At 39.7% G+C, this 23,378-nt stretch overlaps 2 long non-coding RNA genes and 2 other non-coding genes across 5 annotated transcripts in view; 3 read left to right on the plus strand and 1 right to left on the minus strand.

Moving 5' to 3' along the window:
* Positions 1 to 706, minus strand: part of LOC140625214 (uncharacterized) — a 125,235-nt gene extending 124,529 nt beyond the window's left edge. The window contains exon 1 of the long non-coding RNA XR_012024590.1: positions 178 to 706. This is a non-coding gene — a long non-coding RNA (uncharacterized lncRNA). The remainder of the gene's footprint in view (positions 1 to 177) is intronic.
* On the plus strand, positions 363 to 17,069 carry LOC140625215 (uncharacterized). 2 transcript variants are annotated; one of them, XR_012024593.1, is made up of 4 exons: positions 363 to 2,017; positions 12,041 to 12,114; positions 12,936 to 13,070; positions 16,470 to 17,069. It is a non-coding gene; the product is annotated as an uncharacterized lncRNA (long non-coding RNA). The 2 variants fall into 2 exon arrangements; XR_012024592.1 differs by lacking the exon at positions 12,936 to 13,070 and having other exon boundaries at positions 366 to 2,017.
* A 663-nt stretch (positions 17,070 to 17,732) lies between these two features.
* On the plus strand, positions 17,733 to 17,813 carry LOC140625277 (small nucleolar RNA U2-19). Its single transcript, XR_012024630.1, has one exon. It is a non-coding gene; the product is annotated as a small nucleolar RNA U2-19 (small nucleolar RNA).
* Positions 17,814 to 17,954: 141 nt separating this feature from the next.
* LOC140625275 (small nucleolar RNA U2-30) lies at positions 17,955 to 18,024 on the plus strand. Its single transcript, XR_012024628.1, has one exon. It is a non-coding gene; the product is annotated as a small nucleolar RNA U2-30 (small nucleolar RNA).
* Positions 18,025 to 23,378: the final 5,354 nt, after the last annotated feature.

Raw genomic sequence — 23,378 nt, forward strand, 5'->3', positions numbered from 1 at the left:
GAGAGACCTTTCCCCCTGAACTGGTGTGTTAATCCCGAGCTACTCTGGTGCTCATTGCCTATGCAGTGACTCACCAGCCTATCAGTCTACTGTAGAAATAAAAGCTGCATTTACTTTTCTTTCTTTAATCTCTTCGTTCTTAATTGCCATATTGACAAAAAAGAAACAGTTGTTTACCTTCCAAATTCTCTGGAGCACCAGCCAAATTAATCCTTTTAAGCAGTGTTTCTCCTGCTCAGGAAACAAGTAGCATGCAAAGTAGCAGGAGGCTCCCTTAAGAGGCAGCAAACCCAGGACGCCTGGACGTTGACCTTGGCTGGGAGGGCCCTGCAGGTGGGTGCTGCTCACTGTGGAACCAGCCCTGGGCCTCTGGGGAGACGGTGGAGGCAGCCAGGGCTGGACTGGCGAGGAGGCCACTTGAGCAGCGCCCTGGGGTATCCGTCTTTAGGGGGAAAAGCCTGATAAACACAGCGGATTCCCTCCTCTTCGGCACTTGCCCTTCTTTCTGGAGAACAGAGCCGCAGCTTTGTGCCCACCAGCCGTTTGTCTCCTCTGAGCGGTGAACGGTGACGTCGGAACTAACCTTAGCATCACATTCTGTTTGGAGGATCCCTTCCATACCGAGCCTCCTCGGGAGCTACCGGTGACGGTTGGACTCAACTCTTTAAACTACGACGAGGGAAATGCAACGTCAGAGTCGTGTTGGCTGGTACCGCTCCTTCCTTCACGCCTGGGCCACGCTGTGGTGCTGCACCACTGGGTGGGGGGAGGCTTCCGGAAGACGCCAGGCCGAGTGAGCAGCAGAAACCGATGCGGGAAGCAAAGGCAAAAGAAAATTCCCTCACTCCCTACAGCCCTTTGACAAGTCCTTGAAACAGGCAGAGTGACCTTCCCCTGGGAGCTCAGCTGCCGCCACGTTGATACCTTGCTGAGGGCAAGAGGCCATCTTAGGCCAAACCCCTACTTTAACATATAAAAATTCCTTGGGAACTTCCTTTATCTCTATCCCCCCCACACACCCCGCAGGATATATGCTCGCGATCACCCCCCTAGCCCATGGCCCACCGATCTCCGTCTGAAGGGCCTCATGACTCAGGCTTCATTAGGCAGTAATAAATGACCCTTTCTCAACAACAGCTGGCCCCCTCCAGGTCCTGGAAACTTTGCTTCCAAAATTCCTTAGAGGCTTACGCTCTCCCTAACCCCCTCCCACTTGAAAGTATATAATGGGTCCCCCCAGAGCAGCTCGTCCTGTCCATGGGTCCTGTGCCCAGGCTCTAACAAAACCACCTGTTGGCACCAAGACGTCTCAAGAATTCTTCCTTGGCCGTCAGCTTTGAACCCTAACATCTTTCCTACACAGTGGACAGGGTGGGCAACAGGTCTCCAGGAAGAAAGAGTACTCCATAAATGCCCAGAGACAAGAAACAGTGGGGAATCCTACAGGAACTGTAAGAAATTCAGTAAGACCAGATTATAAAGCATTAGACTGGGAGTGCTGGGAAATAAATTGGAAAGACAAACAATGATCAGATCATGAAGGGCATTGTAAGCCACACTCAGGAGGTGATATTTTACACTAAAAACAAATGGGGGCTATTGAAAGCATTTAATCAGAAAAGTGACAGAGTTTGTATAAAATCTCAGAAAGGGATGGCATGGGACTTTCTTACGGACTAGAGGAAACATAGAACACAAAAAAAAATAAAACATAAATAAAAACCATAAAAAAAAGTGGTGCTAGAGACAATTGGGTAAAATACACCATGAGTCGGAAGCAGAGTTAATAGGAGACTATTAGTGAATGAATCTAGGAAAAAGGACAGAAATGAGAGTTCCTCCCCCTTCCTGGCACTGGCAGCTGTCCGGGTAGAAGGGATGCCCACCACTGACAAAGGAGAAGCAGGACAAAGACCACATTCAAGGGGAATTTGACACTTCTGTGAGCCCTGCCACGAGGGAGAACCTGAGACTCAAGAACGAGACCGGAGGGGACACAGCACGGAGCCCAGAAGAGGTGAAGAGTGTTTGGGGGCAGGAGGGAGTTTTCTGATGTGACTGAGGAAAATTGCGGGAAAACTCTGAAATAGCCCATCATTTAAGGTAGCAGATCTCAAACTTCACTCTGCTTCAGGCACACTCAGAGGAACTATAAGCAGATTCTCAGGCTCCATCACTAGGAGATTTCTCTTTAGAAGGCCGGAACCGGGGGCCAAAAAGCAGCATTGTTAGTAGGAATCCAATTATAATGATTATTATGCATGCAGATTAACAAAGAATCACATTTAGAAAAATACTCATTGAAGGGGAAAATAAAGACATGGAAGAGCTTAGAGATAGGAAGAAAATCAACAACAGTGTGCTGTAAGAGAGAAGTGAGAACATTTCAGAAAATAGAGACGATCACTGGTACCAAAATTAGGAGGAAGAGTTATGCTGAATTTTACTTTAGCACTTTAAGCAAGACTGGAAATACCGTCAAATGCAATGGGAGAAGTCACCAAATAGAGGAAAAGCTGGATGTTTTCTTGCTCACTTGCTTTCAGTACTTTGGTTCTTTTTTTAAGTTGCAATTCACTAGTTACTATTAAATATTTAAATCCACTTCTTCAAATATCCTATATAGAAGTTTCTTCTTACAAACTGCTTTTAACTTCTGTTGACATTTCTTCAAAATTATTTTCCCTTTGATCATAAAAGTAAGAGTTATAAATATCGAAACTAAAAGGGAGTGAAGGGTGTGAAAATATGCCACCCCAAAATATGCCACTTTGACATAAGGATTATTTTGAACTGATTATTTTGAGAAACAGCAGACACAAGAGAAGCTCTGAAAATACAATAGAACTTACCCTTTTGCAAGGGAAATTTACGTTTATAAAGAAACTCTCCACATGTAAAGGTAGACCGAAAAACAAAAGGATGACTCCCTAGAAACTCCTATTGATGGGGGAGGGATCAACTTAAATCTGAATAACAAATCTTACTCTTTTTTTAATTAATTAATTTATTTATTCATGAGAGAGGCAGAGACACAGGCAGAGGGGGAAGCAGGTTCCCTGCAGGGAGCCTGATGTGGGACTCGATCCCAGGACCCCAGGATCACAAACTAAGTTGAAGGCAGACGCTCAAACACTGAGCCACCCAGGTGCCCACAAACCTTACTCTTGTTTACCATACTGTTCCTTGTTACCTCCCTACAACCGGCCTTCCTTGCACCTTCTTCCCTTTGTCTTTAGCGGAAGATGGTATTTAAGCCTAAATTCGAAGCCACATCTAAGAGTCAGTCATCCTTCCCTGGGTATGTCCCCTGTACAGATGAGTTATACATACTAATAAACATAGTAGAAGAAAAGCAGGCAGGGACAAGGGGCCCTGCCATAAGATGAAACTACCCTTAAATGGATTTTACACCCCCCCTGGAAGGAGTCCTCCACTTTCTCCCATGTGAACAACTACCTGAGAGGTAAATAGGTGGATGAGTGCCTGGACAAAAACCTGATTGAGTGACAGGCACATGGAGGGCTTATCAGATTAGAATAACCCACACCAAAGACTCCATAAAAATCCCTAGATTTAGAAACTCCAGTGGCAACCCTCATGGGTCCCCTCCCTCCTTGGGAGCTCTGTGTTATTGCTCAATAAATGTTGCTTTGCTGCCCACCACTCTTTGTCTGGTCCACCTCTTCATTCTTCAAAGCAGTGTGGCCAAGAACTGTGGGCACCAAAGGAGAAGAAATCTTGCAACACGAATACACTCCTGTTTTTTTCTCTTGTCAATCTGTCTTTTGTTACAGGGGTCCCAGGAGAGAACTTGAAAAAGTAAAGGCAAAAAAAATTTTTTCTTTGCTACAGAATGTAGGATTAATATTTCAGATAAATAAAAGAAAATTACATATTCTATTATTGAGAAAAGGATATATAAATGACATAAAGACATGCAAATTGGTTATTTGATGAGTTTTGATAGATAATGTACTTTAAATGTGGCTTCTGGGTATAAAACAAAAATATCATTCTTCTTATTAAAGGAAAAATATCCAAGGCCACAAAAGATCGCAAAATCAAACTCTAGCCTCAACAGACTCCATATTCATGCATTAAGATTAGGTTGCATATTAAATGGGAGAAAAAGAAATAGGAGGAAGATTATGAACTTTCTGCTTTGAAATCAATTAAGAATATATAGAGAGTATCACTGAACAAAATTTAAGAAATCAAACTTTCTGATGTTTTTCTAGTGGCTTATAAGGCAAAAAAAAAAATCTGGTCAATGATGCATGAAAAAAATGGCAGAAGTTGTAAAGTATAGACCATTTCTTTTGGAGATTAATTAATTGAAATCAAATATATATAGGTGCTAAATTCATACGACTGACACCTGGAAGGTAAAATTATAAGCTCTTCCTTTATGCAAGTTAGCCAAATAATAATAGCCTCTAAGATATTCTCATCTTAATAAAAGAGGGTGGGGAGGAAAGAAGGAGGGAGGGAAGGAAGGAAGTAGGAAGGAAAGAAGGGGAAGGAAATAAGAAAGGAAGGAATACAGGAAGGGAGAAAGGGAAGAAAGGATATCATTCTGTTAGACTATCATGTAGTCTGAAAGCTCTGCAATTACTTTTTTCCTCTATAAAAATCCAACTTCTAAGTTCATAAACCCAACTGTCTTTGAAAAATATCTTGTAAAGTATCATTTTATTTCAGAACATAGCCAAGACATTCTGGTAGCCACAATTGTTCTTGCTCATTATTTTCCCGTGCTGTATAAGTCCCAGTAAGAAACAGATCTGAATCTCATTCGGTTCAATGATCAACTTGAGTATGTTGTTCTTACATACATTCTACTCATGGCTGGTATTGTCATCATTCCTGAGCCTGTCTTATAAAATATACTTTACCCCTTAGGCAACTTTTCTTTAAAAGCTGGTCCACCAGAAACTTCCATTATTTGGCTGAAAAAAGTGGTGAGTTACCATGACTTGACACCCCTCCTATCATGACTCCAACATAACAGGGTCATTCGGATCAGAATGACATTACGGTAGCAATTGTTCTGGCCTCTCCCCTGTCACAGTCATTATCTCTGGTCATTGTATTTAAATGCATCATTTAGTTTGACAGCAAATTGTTTGACAGAATAAAAGGGACCTTGGAGGGGGGGGTGAAAAAAAACATCCCTAAGTAAAACTGATTTAACATCGAATAACTTCAAGGTTAACTCCGTACACTGAGTTACTATCTCCTCTACCAAGAAGAATGCTGGCCTAGCTAAACTGGGCCATTTAACCTTGAGGGTTAGAGAAAAAAAAAGAGTAGGCTACTGAAGCCTTTAAGGATCTATGTATAGAAAACTCAACAATTATTAAAAATAATGAGAGAGAGAAAAAATTAACTCATTTACAAAAAAAATGTATTTCAAATGTACAAAGTAGGGCGAAGTAGTGGTTAGGAGCTTTAACTTATTCTCAATTTAAAAGTAGAGGCTTTGAAGTTACACAGACTTGAGAATTGTTTTTAGGGATTAAGTAAAATAAAAATACTTTATTCAACACTGAAAATACATAATGAGTAAGGGAACATTTATTAATGGTATCCCTGCAATGTATCTAATAAGAGAGAGGATAACCCTAATCAATAGCGATGTTTAAATTCAAGATTAAGTTTAAGGAGTGGTGATTACTTCCATTTTCCTTTCCTCTTGGCTTATTGATGCAGGTGTGTCTTTAATTAACATAAATTCTTAACTATGTCCATTTCTTCTCTTTTATTTATTTATTTTTGAATATTTTATTTATTTATTCTTAGAGACACACAGAGAGAGAGAGAGAGGCAGAGCCACAGGCAGAGGGAGAAGCAGGCTCCATGCAGGGAGTCGGATGTGGGACTCGATCCCTGGTCTCCAGGATCGCACCCCGGGCTGCAGGCGGCACTAAACCGCTATGCCACCAGGGCTGCCCTTATCTTTTATTTTTTTAAAAAAGATTTTATTTATTTATTCATGAGAGACGGAGAGAGACTGGCAGAGACCCAGGCAGAGGGAGAAGCAGGCTCCGTGCAGGGAGCCCGTTGGGGGACACCATCCCAGGACCCCGGGATCACGCCCTGGGCCAAAGGGAGACGCTCAACCACTGAGCTACCCAGGCACCCAATTTCTTCTCTTTTAAAATCATAGTAATGTGGGAAGCACGGGCCTCCCCAGGATTGCCGGCCAATCGTAATTTTTGTCTCAATTAAATGCAATGAATTCAATAGTTCAGTGGCCTCTGGGGGTGTAACTCCGTCCCTTTGAGGTTATAACTCGGTTTTTCAGATTCTTCTCTTTCTCCTGAGGCTGCCTTCCAAGACGGTGCACGCCAGAGTGGGCAAACTCGACCTCTAAATGGTCAGACGGTATATTTGGGGCGTTCCTGGCCATATAGACCCTCCTGCAATGCTTCAACTCTGCAGGAGGAAAGTGACCGTAGTCAAGAGGTAAATGACGAGTATGGCTGCGTTCCAATAAAGCCTTATTTGTGAAGGCTTTCTATGAAATACTATTTTCATATATCATTCAAGGGCTGCTATAAAATATTTTTTTCAACCATTTAAAACTGTAAAAGCCATTCTCAGCTTATAGGACACATGGAAATAGGCAGGAAGCTATCCTTGCTCTGGGCTACAATTTGCTGCCCCCAGGTGTGTTGTATACCAGTGGGGACACTTTACTTGGCCTTGGGCCCTGGGACAGGGAGGTTCCTCACCCCAAGCTAATCTCTGGGAGTGATCACTAAGAGTTGGCCCAGTTGTTAGATGGCTGTACGCGGGGATCTTAAACTCCTCAGCTTGGTCGGACCTCTTAACCCTCCAAGCTGACACTCTTCCCTCCACTCCCTGATTCTGCAGACCCCTCACAGCTGCTGCCACATGTCTTATCGTTGGCCCCAGGTTGCTCTCAACATACTAGGTTCCTTTGTGGTCTTAATCCAAGGCCCATGCGTTCTGAAACTGAAAGAGGCATGCACTTGTGTCAGTGATATCACATCCTCTCTCCACCAAACCGAATGCCTGTGCCGAGCTGTGGCATATTGGCCAGAGCAGCCTGGAAACATTAGCTTCCTACAGAATTACCAAATGCTGAGCAAGGCTACAGCCAGTCTGCCCTTGCTTTTCCTGTTTATATTTGCAGCAAGCTTCCTCCCCCATTCTCTGTGGGGCTTTGAAGCATTGGAAGGTAGATTAAAATTCCATTACTCGTGCCTCCAACATCATATTCTCCTTCATTCAGAGAGAGTATTGTCCTTCTCTCCTTCCCTGATAGTGCACAGGCTGCCGAAAAAAATCAGTTTATTGATAAGAAAATTAATTTAGGAAGTATTAAGAATATTTCACTCTTAAGACATAGGTTTCTGTGGATAGAAACGAGGAGGTTAAAAATCCTAGCACAAGAGAACAAGGTAAGTAAAAAAAAAAAAAAACAAAACAAAAAAAAAAACCGCAACAACAAAGCAAACAGAAAATAGTCTACAAGATACAGCCTTTATTCAAAAGCAAAATGCTTATTTTATGATTTGGTCCAAAAACCATTCTAGGATAAAGAACCAATTTATAATGAGGCAAAATAACCTTCATGTTAATTACTAACAGAGCTTTTTCCAGATAGCATTGTGCTCAGAAAGTATATTTACTAGGAGAAAAGTAATACTTTATCATATGCAAAGTTGTGCTACAGAAGCATTCTTAATGTTGGGTTCTGTGATGAATAAACACCATGTTGAAAAATTTTGTTAGTGAAATAGTTCTTTTTTAATGTGGCCATGAATTAATATAACTAAAAAAGAACCTGATGATGATTTAGTAAATACTCATTATTTACTAAATGATTATTCAACGAATATTTACTGAGTACTTGCCATATGTCAAGCACTATTGTGGGGCAAGACATCATGTAGTGAACAGAACACTGTCAAGCAGGAGACAGACGATAAACAAGATAAAAAGGTAAAATATATGAGACTAAATGGTGTGGTCTAAGAAGGAATTATAAAACAGAGAAAGCCCTATGAAATGTGAAGGTAAGCATTAAAATTTTAGATCACGTGGCCAGTAAAGTCTTATTAAAAGCTGGGTTTTGAGTAAAAATACAAAGGAGGTGAGGGAGCTTTAACCATGTCAATGTAATAGGGAAGGATGTTCCAAACTGTGAGAGTACTTAGTGCAGAGGACTTCCTGAATACATCTGATATGTGTGGGAAGGACAAGGAAGCCAGAGTTGCCGATGTCCTAAGAGGAAAAATTGAAGGTTGAGAGGTCATGTGGAGCCAGATCACATAGAAGGAGTTACAGTGAGGCTTTTGAGTTTTACTCTGAATTAGAAAGCCATGGAGGGCCTGGGGGCTCAGTTGGTGAGGCACCTGCCTTTGGCTCAGGGTTCTGGGATGGAGCCCACATTGGGTTCTCTGCTCAGCAGGGAACCTGCTTCTCCCTCTCCCTCCATGCTTGCTCTCTTAAATAAATAAATAAATAAATAAATAAATAAATAAATAAATAAATAAATAAATAAATAAATTTTTTAAGAAAGTCATGGAAAAATTTGGTGCAGATGAGTGAACTAATCTGATGATAATTTAATAGGATCACTTTGGCCACCGTTGTTGATAAATGTCTACAGGACGACAAATTTGACAAGACAGGCCAGCTGGGATGCTGTTACAATCATCTAGGCAAGAGAAGATGGTAGCTTGGACTTGGGTGGTAGCAGTAGACATGAAGACATGAAGACAGATGCTGGGTATATTTGAAGGTAGGACCAAAGAGATTTATTTCCCTCTGGACTTGGATATGAGGCTGAAGAGAGAAAGAGTAGTCAGGCACATCACCAGGCATTTTGGTTTGAGAAGCTGGGAATAGAAAACTGTCACTTGCTGAGATGGCAACAAAACGCCAGAGCGGTTGGCATGGGGGAATACATCAGGAGCTCAGTGGTAGACAGGGTCAGTTTTAGGAGCCTATTAGACATCCAGATGCAAAAGTTAAGGGGGCATTTGAAGATAAGGAAAGAAACATGAGCCAGATACATAAATGCATGAGTCGTCAGCACACAGGTGGAAACCATAACCTGGAGACTGCACAAGATTAAGAGAGGAGAAACCAGCTCAAGAAAATAAGAGTTGACAAGAAGGTAGAAAGAAGGTTCGATGAGCCAAGAATGTTGGAAACTAAGTGAAGACAGTACTTCAAAAGTAAAGCTCTATTGGATATTGAGACTGGATATCCATGGGCCCAAGTTGTTAGACTCCTCTGTTTTGCTTCTCCTTCATGCAGCCTTTGGATTAAGCTCCTAGTATTTTCAAGATACCTGGAAGTCAGAAAGACGAAAGAGAAGTAACCACTATCCTTTGGGAATTCACATTCTAATAGAATTTATTGAAGCTGACACGCAAATAACATAAATACAAAATGTAATCAGTATGGATCTTACTCCACAAAACCCAGGTGGACAAGAATTGTGAATTTGCTTATTTTTCAATACTCCAACTTAATTTTATATTTTCAGTCTCCATTTGATCAGGTGACTAAAATAAAATCTTAACCAAGTCAAACCATATCCTTTATTCCAGGGGTGTTGCCATAAATCTAGGGTTCTTACCTAATGCTTTGGTACTGGGGAGCGAGGGGAGGGTATTGGTCCTTACTCAGGAGCTCTTCCTGTCTGCACCCTTTGAGATGAGCACATTCCATTGAATCCTCAGATGCTGACCAAGGCAGGTGGCCTCTGGCATGTTCTCATGCTCCTCCCTGGAGGAACTCTCCAGGCTGGGCTCCTTCTAGTACTTCTATGGTCCCCAGAAGGCACGGAAGCCACCAGAGGCTCGTCACCACTATGAGTTGTGGGAAACTGTGAGGCTGCTCCAGGTTCTCTCATCTTACACATGTCCCCCACCCTGACTTTTGTGTCCACACGATTCTGGGAACAAAGGGGGAGGTCTGGATCATGGGATGCAGTGAGAAAGGGGAACTGGATCTTGCTGTGAAATCGGGTCTGTCTACGCCTCCCCATTTCTCAAGCAAGGGCAGACCAACAGAACTCAGGGGCTACTATAGGTGAATGTTCTTGCTTATCCTCTTCTCAGTCCACTTAGATTTTTATTGAATCGGAGAGCACAGAAAATACTGATTCTGTCAATCACATGTTCTTACAATTCCATTGATTGTTTTTTAGCTTTGGAAAAGTCCAAAAGGCTTTTCCCCTAATGAGGAATTTCAAAGGTCCTTTCAAAAGTTGCTTAATATTTTCCCTCTTATTTCTGATACTGGTTATACCCACTCCCTGAAACATTAATGTGAAATATTGTAGCTGCCTTCTCTAGAACAAGTGTCACCGACTATAAAGAACTACAGTTAATATCTCAAAGTATTCTCCTACTTATTTTTTTTCCACTAGTAAATATTTGCAAACTTGAAATTTTTTTTTTTAAATTTCAAAGGCCCTTCTGTGCTGAGAACAAAGGATTTTAGTTAATTTGTTTCTGCAGCATCTTACTTCCCATACACAAACAGCTAAGAGAACGGTTTTCACCAGGCTCTTGAAGACTGGGTGAGAAGATGGAAAGCGGTGTGGCGCCTTCACCTCCCTCTACTAAGGTCCTGGGCGATAACAGCTAATATACACATATTGATCTCTACCCCTGGTTCCTGGCACAGGGCTCCCAGGACCCTTGCCAACTGCTAAGTGACAAGAGTACTAGGAGCGTCTCTTTTTCTAAGGAGGCTACTGAGTGGGCTCCTGGATGGGAGCTGATCACCAGAAAGACCAAGCCATGATTCCAAGTTCGGCATTTTCAGTCCCATCACACACACACACACACACACCCTGTTCCCACATCAGAAAGGGGAGAAGAATGGAGTTAATGATCTGTCATAACTACATGAGGAAACCTCCATAAAAATCCCAATAGTCCAGGATTCAGAGAACTTCCAGGCTGGTGAACACATGGACAGCAGGAGGGTGAGGTACCGCAGTTGTCTGGGCACAGAAGCTCCTGTATTCAGGAACCCCCTTCCCAGACCTCATCCTCTGTATGTCTCCACCTAGTTGTTCATCTGCACACTTTATCATATCCTTTAATAAATTGGTAAACCTAAGTAAATATTTCCTAAGTTCTGCGAGCCTCTCTAGAACATTAAAAAAAAAAAAATCCAAGGGGAAGGAGGTCATGAACCTCCAACTTGTAGCCAAGTGTGGGTAACCTGGAGACCTACTACTCGCAGTTGTCCCCTGAAGCAGGAAGCCTCTTGTGAGACTGAGCCCGGAGCCTGCGGGATCTAATGTCACCTCCTGCAGATAGTGTCAGAATGAAGTTAGATTGTGACACACCTCAGCCAGGGTTATAGAACTGCTTGATGGGGGAAGAAACCCACACATTTGAGGACCAGAAGCGATCGGAGGTAAACGCTGTCACGAGGTGTAAAGAAGGCGCAGAGAAGATGAAGGACTGGGCGGTTTCTTCTGACCCGGGTCTCCACTCACTGTCCCTGGAAACCCTCCTCACTCTTCATTTTATTCCCCCCCAACCTGGGCCATTATGGTCGGTAGAACTTGACGACCTTCTTGCTGCGTGGTCAGCTGCGGCTGGTCCCTCCGAACCTCCTGCTGTGGTGTAGGGATGGTTCCACCGTCTTTGCCCCAAGTCAGCCTCAGGACGGCGGCCTCCGCTGCTCTCTGTCCGCCTTCTGAGCGCTGCTGGGCTGACACAGAAGGAAGTGGCTTCTTGACCAGGCTTTTGCAGGAGGAGCATCGCTAAGCTCCCCTGCACCCCACCCCACACACCCCCCGGCCTTCTCCTGGACTCCTCGGTGCCTCTTCACCTCCACTAACCAACCGGTAGCAAATAGGTTCTCTTTATGGACGTAGCCCATGAGCAAACCGTTTGGTTTTCTCATAGGCAAAGCAGAGAGAAGGGTGTCAGTGAAGCCTTAAATTCTCTTCTTAGAGAATAAGAGAAGAATAAGGAAGAATTCTCTTCTCTGTCTCTAAATTCTCTTCTCTTCTTCCTCCCTGCAGGACGGAGGCCTAATCTACATGTACTGAGCATTATAAAGAGTTTCCATAATTCATCAGCAGAAATTATGCTACAGGTGAGAAGAATCTAGTTATAACTAACTCTAAAGTTGGTGCCGTTTCCCATTTCTTAGCTATTTTCACTCTTACTAAAATAAAAGAGCTCAGTGGCTGAAAATTAAACTGGATGAAAGTATAAAATAGTAAACTTTGAACATCCATTTTACTTGCAGGAAAATGTTTTCTGAGAGAACACATGGATCTTTATTCTATTTTACATGTCTAAAATTATCCAATTCTAGGATTAAGGGATTTAAAAACTCTTCGATTCTAATTAATCAGAACATTTTCTTTCACTTAGTTCTGGAAACCCATAAAAAGTTATTAGCTGTCAGCAGCTTCAATGCCAGTTTATTAGAGGCCCTTACTCAGTGCCTGCTGATAGTTATTGTGAAGGCTGAAAGGTTAACAAGAATGGGCTGCTACCAACCTCCTTGCCAGGTGTTTTTCCCTGCAGTTAATGGACCTGAGCCAATTGGAATTATCACTCTAGAACTAGTCACAGACACTCCTAATCTTTGCATAGAAACATTGATAGAGGGAGGGAAAGGCTGGAACTTGTATTGTTGCTTTTCACCTTCATCACATTTGGAACAATTAAAATAAAGTATAGTTAATCTTCTATTTGTAAATGAAGGCCTGACAAAGCCAAAAAGAAAGAAACCTTTTAAAATAATATACATGTATAACATGTTCCATTAAAATAATAATAGTCCCTTCAACGAAACAATGTCTTGCAAAACCTTTCGCACTTTTTTTGAGTCATGGTAGTTAAGGGCAACATAGGTATTAACATGTCTAAGGTTTTTTTAATTGCTGGGTTTATAAATCTGAACAGTTGTAATGAAATAACAAGAATCAACCAGATGGAACTGAAGCCAGTCACTGTGGGAATTTGAGACATGCATGCTGTTTGGGGGGATTGAATATGTACTTACCCAATCCAAAACAGAGCAGATGGCAAAGCAAACAGGTAAGCACTTGCTTTATCTTTCAGATATTGTGGTTCACTGAATATCCCGATTTATTTTGGGAACTTAAAAACATCTGTAAAAAATCAGATGAAAGACAAACAGAGGTGACTGAGACTTGAGTGGAGTTTAACATTTTAGGGCTTTCACACTGTCAGATGAAGAAAGAAAGAATCTCATTCTCTGCCAATCCTTAGGAATCATGGAGAATTTTCAGTAGCAGCATTTGAAGTTAAATACTTAGCTGAAGAAAATACAAGAGAAGAAAATGCTATTATTATATGAAATCCAAAATTAAACAAGTGGGAACAAGAGTAAGAAGAATGGAACTGAACTGTATATAATAGAAGTGAAAATTGCTCATGCCCACCCTAACATCATTGTGTTCATCTAGTGCCAAGATCTTGGTTTCTAAATACCATTATCCACATAAAGGAACCAGAGTTCCTTGGAGAAATGGCTGAGGCAAGGAAAATCACTGATGAAGCTAAATGTTCTCAAAGTGTCAGAAAGCAAGAAAGCACTCAGTGATGAATGGGAACCTAACAAAAAGCCTTAGGGAATAGCTTCAAAGATCCAACTGGCCAAATGTGGGACAACTGGGACATTTTTCTAAAAAAAAAAAAAAAACAACAGGAAATAAATTATAACATTGCTTTAAAAAAAAAAAAAGTCAAGGGGTACCTGGGTGGCTCAGTCAGCTAAGCATTCAATTCTGGATTTCAACTCAGGTCATGATCTCGGGGTCATGAGTTCAAGTTCTGTATTGGGCTCCATGTCCAGTATGGAGCCTACTTAAAATCTTAAAAATTAAAAAATAAAAGTATAGGGGTATGGAGAGTGAACAACTTTCTGTAACAAAAGAATGCTAGCTATTATGTGTAGAAGGACTGCTAAAATTAGAAAATCATCAATTTGCAAACACAGTGTAAGAATCACCAAATGATGACTTATGCAAGAATCACCAAATGACGATAAAAAGCATGGGATGAAAGGATTCTCACATTCTCGAAATTTCACCTATTATTTATTGATTACAAAGGGGAAAAAAGGTATTTTTAGAATACTGAAAATGTCTTTCCCAAGGGACCAAAGTAAGCATCACCAGTAATGGGTCAAATTAGCATCATCAATCTTCTGCTAAGATGCAATGGGAAGTATGCAATACCACCCACCGGCGCTATCTGGAAAAAGATTAACCTGAAACTAGTCATGAGAAAACAAGTCCAGACTGTAGAATATTTCATAAAACAAAACAAAACAAAACAAAAAATATATATATATTTCACAAAACAATTGCCCTGGATTTGACAAACTTACAAAGTTTATAAAAGAAAAAACAAAATAAAATAAAAACAGGGAAAAGAAGAGAAGAGACAAATGAATGGCTATAGGTAAAGGAGGCTAGGGGAACCTGGGGGGCTCAGTTGGTGAAGCATCTGCCTTTGGCTCAGGTCACGATCCTGGAGTCCTGGGATCGAGCCTCACATTCTGCTCCCCGTTCAGTGCAGTCTGCTTCTCCCTCTCCTCTCTCTCTCCCAAATAAATAAATAAAATCTTTTTAAAAAAGAAGGTAAAAGGAGACTAAAGAGACATGACAACTAAATGCAAACTGAGATCCTTGATTAGTTGCAAACTAACAAATAATAAAAGCCACATTCACACAATTAAAAAGAACACACATGGCTGGGACAAAGGGAGAAATTTGAATGAAACTGTATATTAGATATAATTGTGTTAAAATGCAATTTCCTAGATATGGAGATGATATTGTGTTCATATAAAAAGAAGTCCTTGTTCTCATGAAATACATGTTGAAGTATTTACAGTAAAATATCATTATGTTTGCAACTTAATTTCAAATATCTCAGCAAAAAAGGTATGAATTTAAAATGTATATATTGATAAAAATTTTAGAGCAAATGTGACAAACTGATAAAAATTAGAACTTCTAGGGGAAAGATATATGTGTATGCATTATACTGTTCTTTTAATTCTTTGTAGGATTTTTTTTTAATTTAGAAAAAATAATGCTATCTCTAACTGGCTTAATTCAGTTTTAAGGAAATGTTTCATCGAAATCCCAAATAGATATAAAGTCTCTTGGCTGCTATAGCAATAGGTCTGCAACTTCCCACTGGTACATAATGCTACTTAGTCATCACAGGCCACCACCGATGGGCAAAATAAAAACACAGTGTAAATAATATATCAGAGAGTTTCATTCCCATTCAAGCCACATCTGGCTTTCTTTGACAGCATGGCAGTAAGTGACCAAAAATCCTTGTTAGGTACAAGAAACTGTATAAAACTTCCTAGAATTGATGGTGGTCAATTTGTTAGAACTGGTGGTAAGTTTCCCTAATAGACACAGTCATTTCTGAATAAAATTAAAAAACAACAACAAACGAAAACCTTCTTAAACTGCAAAGCCTGCTAAGTACGAACTGACCCACCATACCACTCTAAAGCTCCTGAAAAATGAGGTGTTTTTTTTTTCAATTTGGAGAATTGAAGTTACTTGATGGTTTAGAAAATTATTCATTCATTCAACAAATACTGATTGAGCAGTCTTCCAGGTGCTAAATGGCAGAAATAAGCAAATATATCATATAATGTCAGTGCTATGGGGAAAAAAAAAAAGAAAGCAGGGTCAAGAAGAAAAAGGATAGCAAGGAAATAAAAAATAATAAAGGATGATATTTTTGGTAGGGTGGTCAGAAAATGCCTACAGAGAGGAAGAACTGAAAATATAGTGAATGTCCAGGAAATTATTATAGTCCAGTTTGGCCTTGCATAGCATATATATGTAAGAAGTGGGATTTAAGGGTGATAATAATGTTGGGACTAGGGCTTGGAAGATGTGAATTTAGACTTCAGATAATGAAGAACAAATGGAGTGATAGAATCAGTGTTGTAGTGTTATTTTTTTCCCAAAGAATTTGACACCACAGTTTTATAAATTCAATTTCTTCACACCTCAAGGAGAAAGCAACTTAATTTTCTTTACAACCATATTGCTATTGATTATCATAAAGGAAAATGTATATATTTTAGTCAATTCTCAATGATCTACACATGGGAACACTGCCAAGATAGCCCAAAGTTTGTGTGAAAGCCACACTGTTAGATCGGAACCATGATCTGATTTCCCGAAGCAAGAAAAAATGTATGAGGAGCAGTTTCATAGAGCTGTTCTGGGGGCCCCTGGGTGGCTCAGTGGGTTAAGTGTCTCCCTTCTGCTCAGGTCATGATCTCAGGGTCCTGGGATCGAGTCCTGCATTAGGCTCCCTGCTCAGCGGGGAGTCTGCTTCTTCCTCTCACTCTGCAGCTTCTCCTGCTGTGCTCTTTCTCTCTCTTTCTACCTCAAGTAAATAAATAAAATCTTTTTTTTTTTAAAGGTGTTCTTCTGAACAGCAAGCAAATAGAGAAATCAGACAGTCCAAGGAGTTATCCTGCTGCCACGTGAATGCTTGTTTTCTTTTCTACTCAATATGCTTGTTGAGGAGGAAATTTTCTCTACCCTTCAAGATTCTTCTGATTGGTCTAAAAGTTAAATTGATGTGAGACATTAATAGGAGAAGATCAATGTTAATTTTGGATGTATAGGAATCCCGCATATATGAAAAGTTCAAAGACAAAAGAGTAAATGCGGTATATTCACCATCGACGGTCATAACTCTATTTGTGGAGCAGGTCCTCTAACTTCCTTTAGGCAGTTAGGGAAAAGTCAAATTTTCTTCCTGAGTGTTTGAGCCTTGATTGTTTTCAGCTCAAATCATCTACATGCCAAAGTGTCACAGCTTTTGGGCAATTCATTCTCAACTCCTACCAGCCAAACACTTCGATCCTGCATCTCAGGCACCAGGGCAAATCCAGATAAAGGTAATACAAAACACATCGCACATTTTCAATAGAAAAATTAAAATGGAACACAGATGATCCACACATAGTCAACAATGCAAAACACTGAAATCATACTACATAGTATCAACAGATACCCTCACTTTAATACTTCGAATATGCTTGAAGATAATAAAGAAATAGTTATTCTAAATTACTATGGCATTAGCTTTTCCTCTGTATTTTTTTGAATTTTTAAAGTTATTTATTTATTTATTTATTTATTTATTTATTTGTTTATTTATTTTTTATTTGAGAGAGAGAGCACAAGCAAGGGGAGGGACTGAGGGAGAGGGAGAAGCAGACTCCCTTCTGAGCAAGGAGCCCAACATGGGATTCAATCCCAGTATCCTGGGATCCCAAAGGCAGACATTTAACCAACTGAGCCACCCAGGCATCCCTCGTCTCTATTTTATTATTGATTCATTTACTTGTCTATCAGACATTCACTGGAGTCCCAGATATGCAAGAGCATTGCTTGGAACTGTGAGGAGAAATGTCCACAATTATTTCCACTCTCCCAACAGGAACCTGTTATAATTTAATGGAGCCTTGCAATTTTAAAATAAGAGTTTTAAGTTCAGTTAGCTATGCCATCAAATTTCTCTAGCGTTGTCTTATATACTGAGGCTCTAAACTTGTAAGTTTTCTGTTTATAAGCTGTGTGATCTTGGTCAAGTTATATATCTCTTTGGGGATCATCTTCCCATCTGTGGAATAAAAAGAATGAGTGCTCTCTGAGATCTGCTCTTACTGAAGTGGATCGATGATGAAAATAGCCCAAATTTGATTATCAGAAGCCCTTCTGGTCTACCTGATGCATGATCTCCATAGTTCTGAGAAGGAAAGGTAACTTAGAACAGTAAAGACTTACGTCAGCAGCTGTGTATGCCAAGATGACAGTGTATAACTGATGACTTAATGAGTGACATTGGAATGAGGGTGGAGGAGGTATGTGTATAGATGAAAGACGAATCAGTTCTGAGCCATGATGGAAAGGTTTTACTCTTGACATTTACAACTATGAAGATTTCTACACTTGATCTGAGCTCAAAAAAAAAAAAAAAGTGTACATATTTCATTAGGTTGTTGAGAAAACTAAGTGAGATTAGGCTTATGAAATATTTAGATAGTCTAACACTTAGCAATGACTCCGTATGTGTTAGTTATGACTATGATTTGTAATCATTATCATTAAAAAGTCATGCCATTATTAAAAGTATTATTAGAAGCTCAGAACAAAGTTTTAAATATTTGAATTATTCTGAAAAAACACAGAGATTCAATATGTATGTGTTTGTCTTGTAGCAAGAAGGAAAAAGAAGACATAGAACCATCTTGCAAATTATAATATAATCATGTATTAATATCTCAAGATACAAAAAGGAGTGGTTATTAAACTGATGGGAACCAGAAAGACTTGAAATGCCTAATTATCACCTCTCTGGGGATTAGCATCAAGTCACTTTTCCTGATCACTGGAGGGTACAAGTTCATCCATAAGCATGGACCAAATGAATAATAAGTAGATCCACTGACAGACACCTTGAGAAATAGGAGAATTCAGATGTTCAGGCCAGACACCTGAGGCACAAAACTCATTTTATAAAGTCATCCAAGTTGTGCTAGCAATAAAATTTCACCCTTTTAAAAAATTTTTTCCCTTTGGTGGTGGCCATTAGTTACTGTGCGTGCTTTTCCTCCTATGGATTTGGTATCCATGGGGCGACTGTGTTTACTCTGTTCAGTGAACTGTGCTGAAGCACCTTTCCGCAGCTCTTCATTATTACCTCTGAAGGGATATAAGCCTTGAAAGCCTCTTTATAGAGAACCTATATGGGGAAAAAGTAGTTCCCAGCCTTCCACCCTCAAATGACCTTTATAAGCCCCCGACTAAGTACACACTAATATCTCACAGTTAACAAAGACAATGCTTTATACTTGCCTTTTTCACACTTCCATAAAGATGCTGGCTCTGGCATTTTCTAATACACCAAAGAGATTTTTAAAGCCGTGACTGAATTGTGTAGAAATACTGATCGTAAGGTGTTGTGCTTCTTTGTCTTTTTCTATTGTCTTATTTGTATTAAAAAAAGAGTTTAAATAAAGAACATATGGGGGTGCCTGGGTAGCTTAGTCCGTTAAGCATCTGCCTTCAACTCAAGTCATGATCCCCAGGTCCTAGGATGGAGCCTCCAGGTCAGGCTCCCGGCTCAGCAGACCTCTCTGTCTCCCTCTGCCCTTCTCCCTGTTCATGCACATGCACATGCATGCACAGGACCCCGCTCTCTGTCAAATAAATAAAATCTTTAACAACAACAACAAAAAGAACATATGGCAGTATAGTCAGAGAGGTAGAATAAATTGCTTTTAGGGAACTTCCTTATCTTTTCCAACATCACACTCCTCCAGTCCACCAGGTAAAGGAGAATATCTATGCCAGACATTCCTGACCTTACATATATTTCCTTTCCTTCTGAAACTGTTTGCCTGGGACTTTATCCTGACCCTTTTTAACAGATAAATGGGGAAAAACCCAACTGTACCTTTCCAACACCTACCTGGTTTTTATATTCTGTACTCGTTCTAGAATCATCACATATTATGATGGGAGCTTAGACAACACTCTCCTAAATACAGATGGCAAATGATAATATTATTTAGTGGTTGGTAGCAAACTATTTAGATTTAGATATCAACTCCCAGATCTTTAGCTAAGTAATCTTGAAAAAGATAGCCACCTCCCTGATTTCATATCTCATAAGATTACTGATGTTAAATGTGAAGATTTATTTTTAAATGTGTTAACTTTCGTGATACCCAGCATGTAATAAGCATTCACTAGCTTTGTGGCTACTATTCTACAGCTCCCTTCATTCTTTCATGTTTTTAAACACAGACTCTCAAGTCAGTCAGACCCAGTTTCAAAGAATAATATGTGTAAGATGTTTGCAATAGAATTCATCTTTCTGAATCTCTGTTTATTCATCTATTTTCTCAAAAGTGTTTGAGTATTAAATAATAACCATAAAGTACCTAACATACATCCTAGAACTTAATACTCCTTGAGTGACAGATGTAAGTGGCAGTTTACCCATTTCCATTCACAGATATCTTAGCTAATATAAAAATGTGGTCAACATATAATAATCATAAATCTGAATAATGCTGTTGACTAGGCCATTTTTTATCTTTCATCACCTGCCTACATGGGAAGGCCAGTTGGAAACACGATGGCCTTGGTTTTGGCAAATGAGATAGTGGCACAAGTGTGCTAGGAAGACTTTTTGGAAGAATTTTGCTTTTCCTAATAAAAGAGACAGAGGAGACTGGTTCCCTTTCCTCCCCCCTTTTTTATTGCTGTAACTGTGTCCGTGATTTCTGTACCTCTAGTGACCATCTCGAGACCAAGAAAGGAATAGAATTTCAGAGACAAGCAACCCTGGCATTACTACATGGATAAAGCAATGCCAGGAACTGCCTACTCAGCATTACTCATTAACCAAGAAAGTAACTATATAGTTTGGAGAGGTGGAATGTTAGTTGGGTTTTCTGCAAATTAGCCTCAAGAAACCAAAAGAAAAGAAAATATAAAACTTTCACCCCTGCTAACAATTTGAATCTAATTTTTTTATTTTATTATGTATGCTCCTGGCTAGATGCTTCCTTATTCTATATTCTAACATTTCTGGGAATTAGGATACAAACTCATGCATGTTGATAATGGTTTAGTAATCCTTTTTAACCCTTACACTTCCTGAATTCTTTTGTTCTTACACTTTAGAAAGAAGGAAAACTATAGATACATATTATAAGGAGGTAATGAATTTTTAGAGCATACTTTGGGATAGGTTATATGATTATCATTCCCATTTTATAGATGAGAAAACTGAGGAATTGGGAGGCCTAAATTCCCTTAATCTGTAAGAGATATATCCAAGCAACACGGACGCAACATTATACTATTTGCGCCTCATGTTCTTTATCAATGAAATATGACGGTCCTACTGGTTGGCTTCTAAATATACTTTCAGGTGTATTTTCTACTTCTTTCAGAATATTAGCTTCCAAGTTCCTCCAAGTACTGCTGTCCTCACCACTACAATTAGAGAGAAGCACCATCAATAGGGAGACAGTTTGGTATAGATTATTGATTTAAACATGGCCTGTCTTAGCCACTTTTATAATGTTTATGGCCATGAGAGATTTACCTAAAAACCAATAAACCTGGTTTCCTCGCTTATGAAACTGAATATGATATCACATAGTGATTTGATGAGACTTCAATAAGATCATCCATAGAAAGTACTTGTCCCACAGCCCATTAGGCCCCCTACTCAGCAGGGAGCCAGCTTCTCCCTCTCCCTCTCCCTGCCGCTCCCCCTGCGTGTGCTCTCTCTCTCTCTCTGTCAAATGGATAAATAAAAATCTTTTAAAGATGAAATAAAATAAAGTACTTATCCCCCAGGACTCAGCATATAATGCTCCAAAATATTAGTCATCATTTTTGTTGTTATTGCTTATTATGTTAACCTCTGAAAACTTAATTTCAAGCAAGCTGGTGAGGATTTTCCCATGAATTAAAATCTATTGTCAAGAAAACCATCACTGACATATTTGATACATTTCATTGATCTTATTCATAATATCACATTATAAAGTATTTTATTTGATGCATGTTCTCTTCTTGGGAATCCTGAAAAATAAACCTAAGATTCACTATCATCTTACTAGGCCTATAGCCAAAAAAAAAAAAAAAAATCTACCAACGATACTAACAAACAAAAGCAACCTTCCTTTAATTTCCTCTACCAATCAATAACTAGATCCATGATAGGGTGGTAAAAGCAGGACAATTTCATAACAAGCATCACATTAAAAACTGGATTCCATCCAATTATCAGATCCCAATAACATACATCCCAAGGTACTTAAGGAATTGACTGAAACAATTACTGAGCCACTAAATATTATCTATGAGATTTTGAAGGACATAGTGCCTCTGATAGCAATAATTTATCACCTTTCTTTTAGAAAGGGAAAGGACAATTCTAAAAGTAATAAGCCAATCACCTTGACCAGATGACTAGTAGATTTCCAGCCACACTCTTCAGAGCCTAGCAAAAGAAACTCTTAAGCTTTAAGCTTTTCTATGTGCTTTTATCTATATCCCTCTCTTAACTTCAGTTGAAGTAACCATATACATGAAATTTATATTAATATGAACATCATATATATGCACGCACATACACACGCAATATAAATTTTACAAATTGGACTTTGTTTTTAAGAAAGGTCTCTAAAGGCTAAGAAGCCAAAGGCAAACAAACAAAATTCTGAATTACTATGATTTAGACTTAAAAGACATAAGAAAAAAATCATCAAATTGTTTAAAATAAATTCAAAAATACATATTTTTGATTTTTAAGGTTTTACATTCACAACCTTATGTCAAATGAGAGTAAGTACTACCAGGATGGTTGGGATATTGGAAGTGAGGGGGTTATTCTTGCTTTTTAATTCTGCCAATCAAAGTACCAATGCTTAGCTATTACTGAAATCAACAAAGCCCAAAGTTGGGATTTATTTAATTCAGGAGAGTGAGTGAAAGAGCATCCCGACCACGATCTCCAGATTACAGAAGGGGTGATTAGTAACCCTTCACCGAAGGCATTTTTAAAAAGTGTCCCCTGGCTCTCCTGATAGGTATGGTTAGAGGAATACCTGTGCAGTCAGTGGTATGAAATGAATTCAATATTGCTCTCCCTCTGGGCCTTTTAATTCCTTCTTCTGCAGTATGCCAGGTAAATTCCAGATTTAACACATTCTTGATGATAGGACACCAATGTCTCTAGCCTATAATTAGTCAACCTAATTGATTAAAATCACTCCTATATGCCTAAACCAGCACATTAAATTCTGTAACTTTTGTGGGCATATTGAGCATATCAGTCATTTTTGTCCAATCAAATAACATCCACACTTACACATGCTTCTGATTCCTGCTAATACAAACTGATGTGGTCCTATAGCCCTTGGGATACATAAGCCACACCCTTCAGAGAAGGCTTTGTATGTCTCCATCAGGTCCGTGTTGAGATATAACTAATTATGGGTAGAGGAGCCACGAAGGGTAGAAGTGGTGGGTACCTAGGAGAACAGGCACTTCTTTGTGAGACATCGCACCCAGTTGCAGTCATTAAGAGTTTCACCTCCAGGGGAATCTTTTCCCTCAGATGGGATAGGGAGGTGCCTTTGTTCCGTGGGATTGAGCCTTGGACTGGCACTACAACTCTGCAGCCTTTATAATCAGGCCTTAGCCTTGATCTTCAGCCGTATCTGCTCTGTGACTACAAGAAATAAAAGAGCTCCTTCAAAGATGCCCTTGAAGATTTCTGATTCCTATC

The sequence above is a fragment of the Canis lupus genome, chromosome 35 (assembly GCF_048164855.1).
Source record: "Canis lupus baileyi chromosome 35, mCanLup2.hap1, whole genome shotgun sequence".
Lineage (NCBI taxonomy): Eukaryota > Metazoa > Chordata > Mammalia > Carnivora > Canidae > Canis > Canis lupus.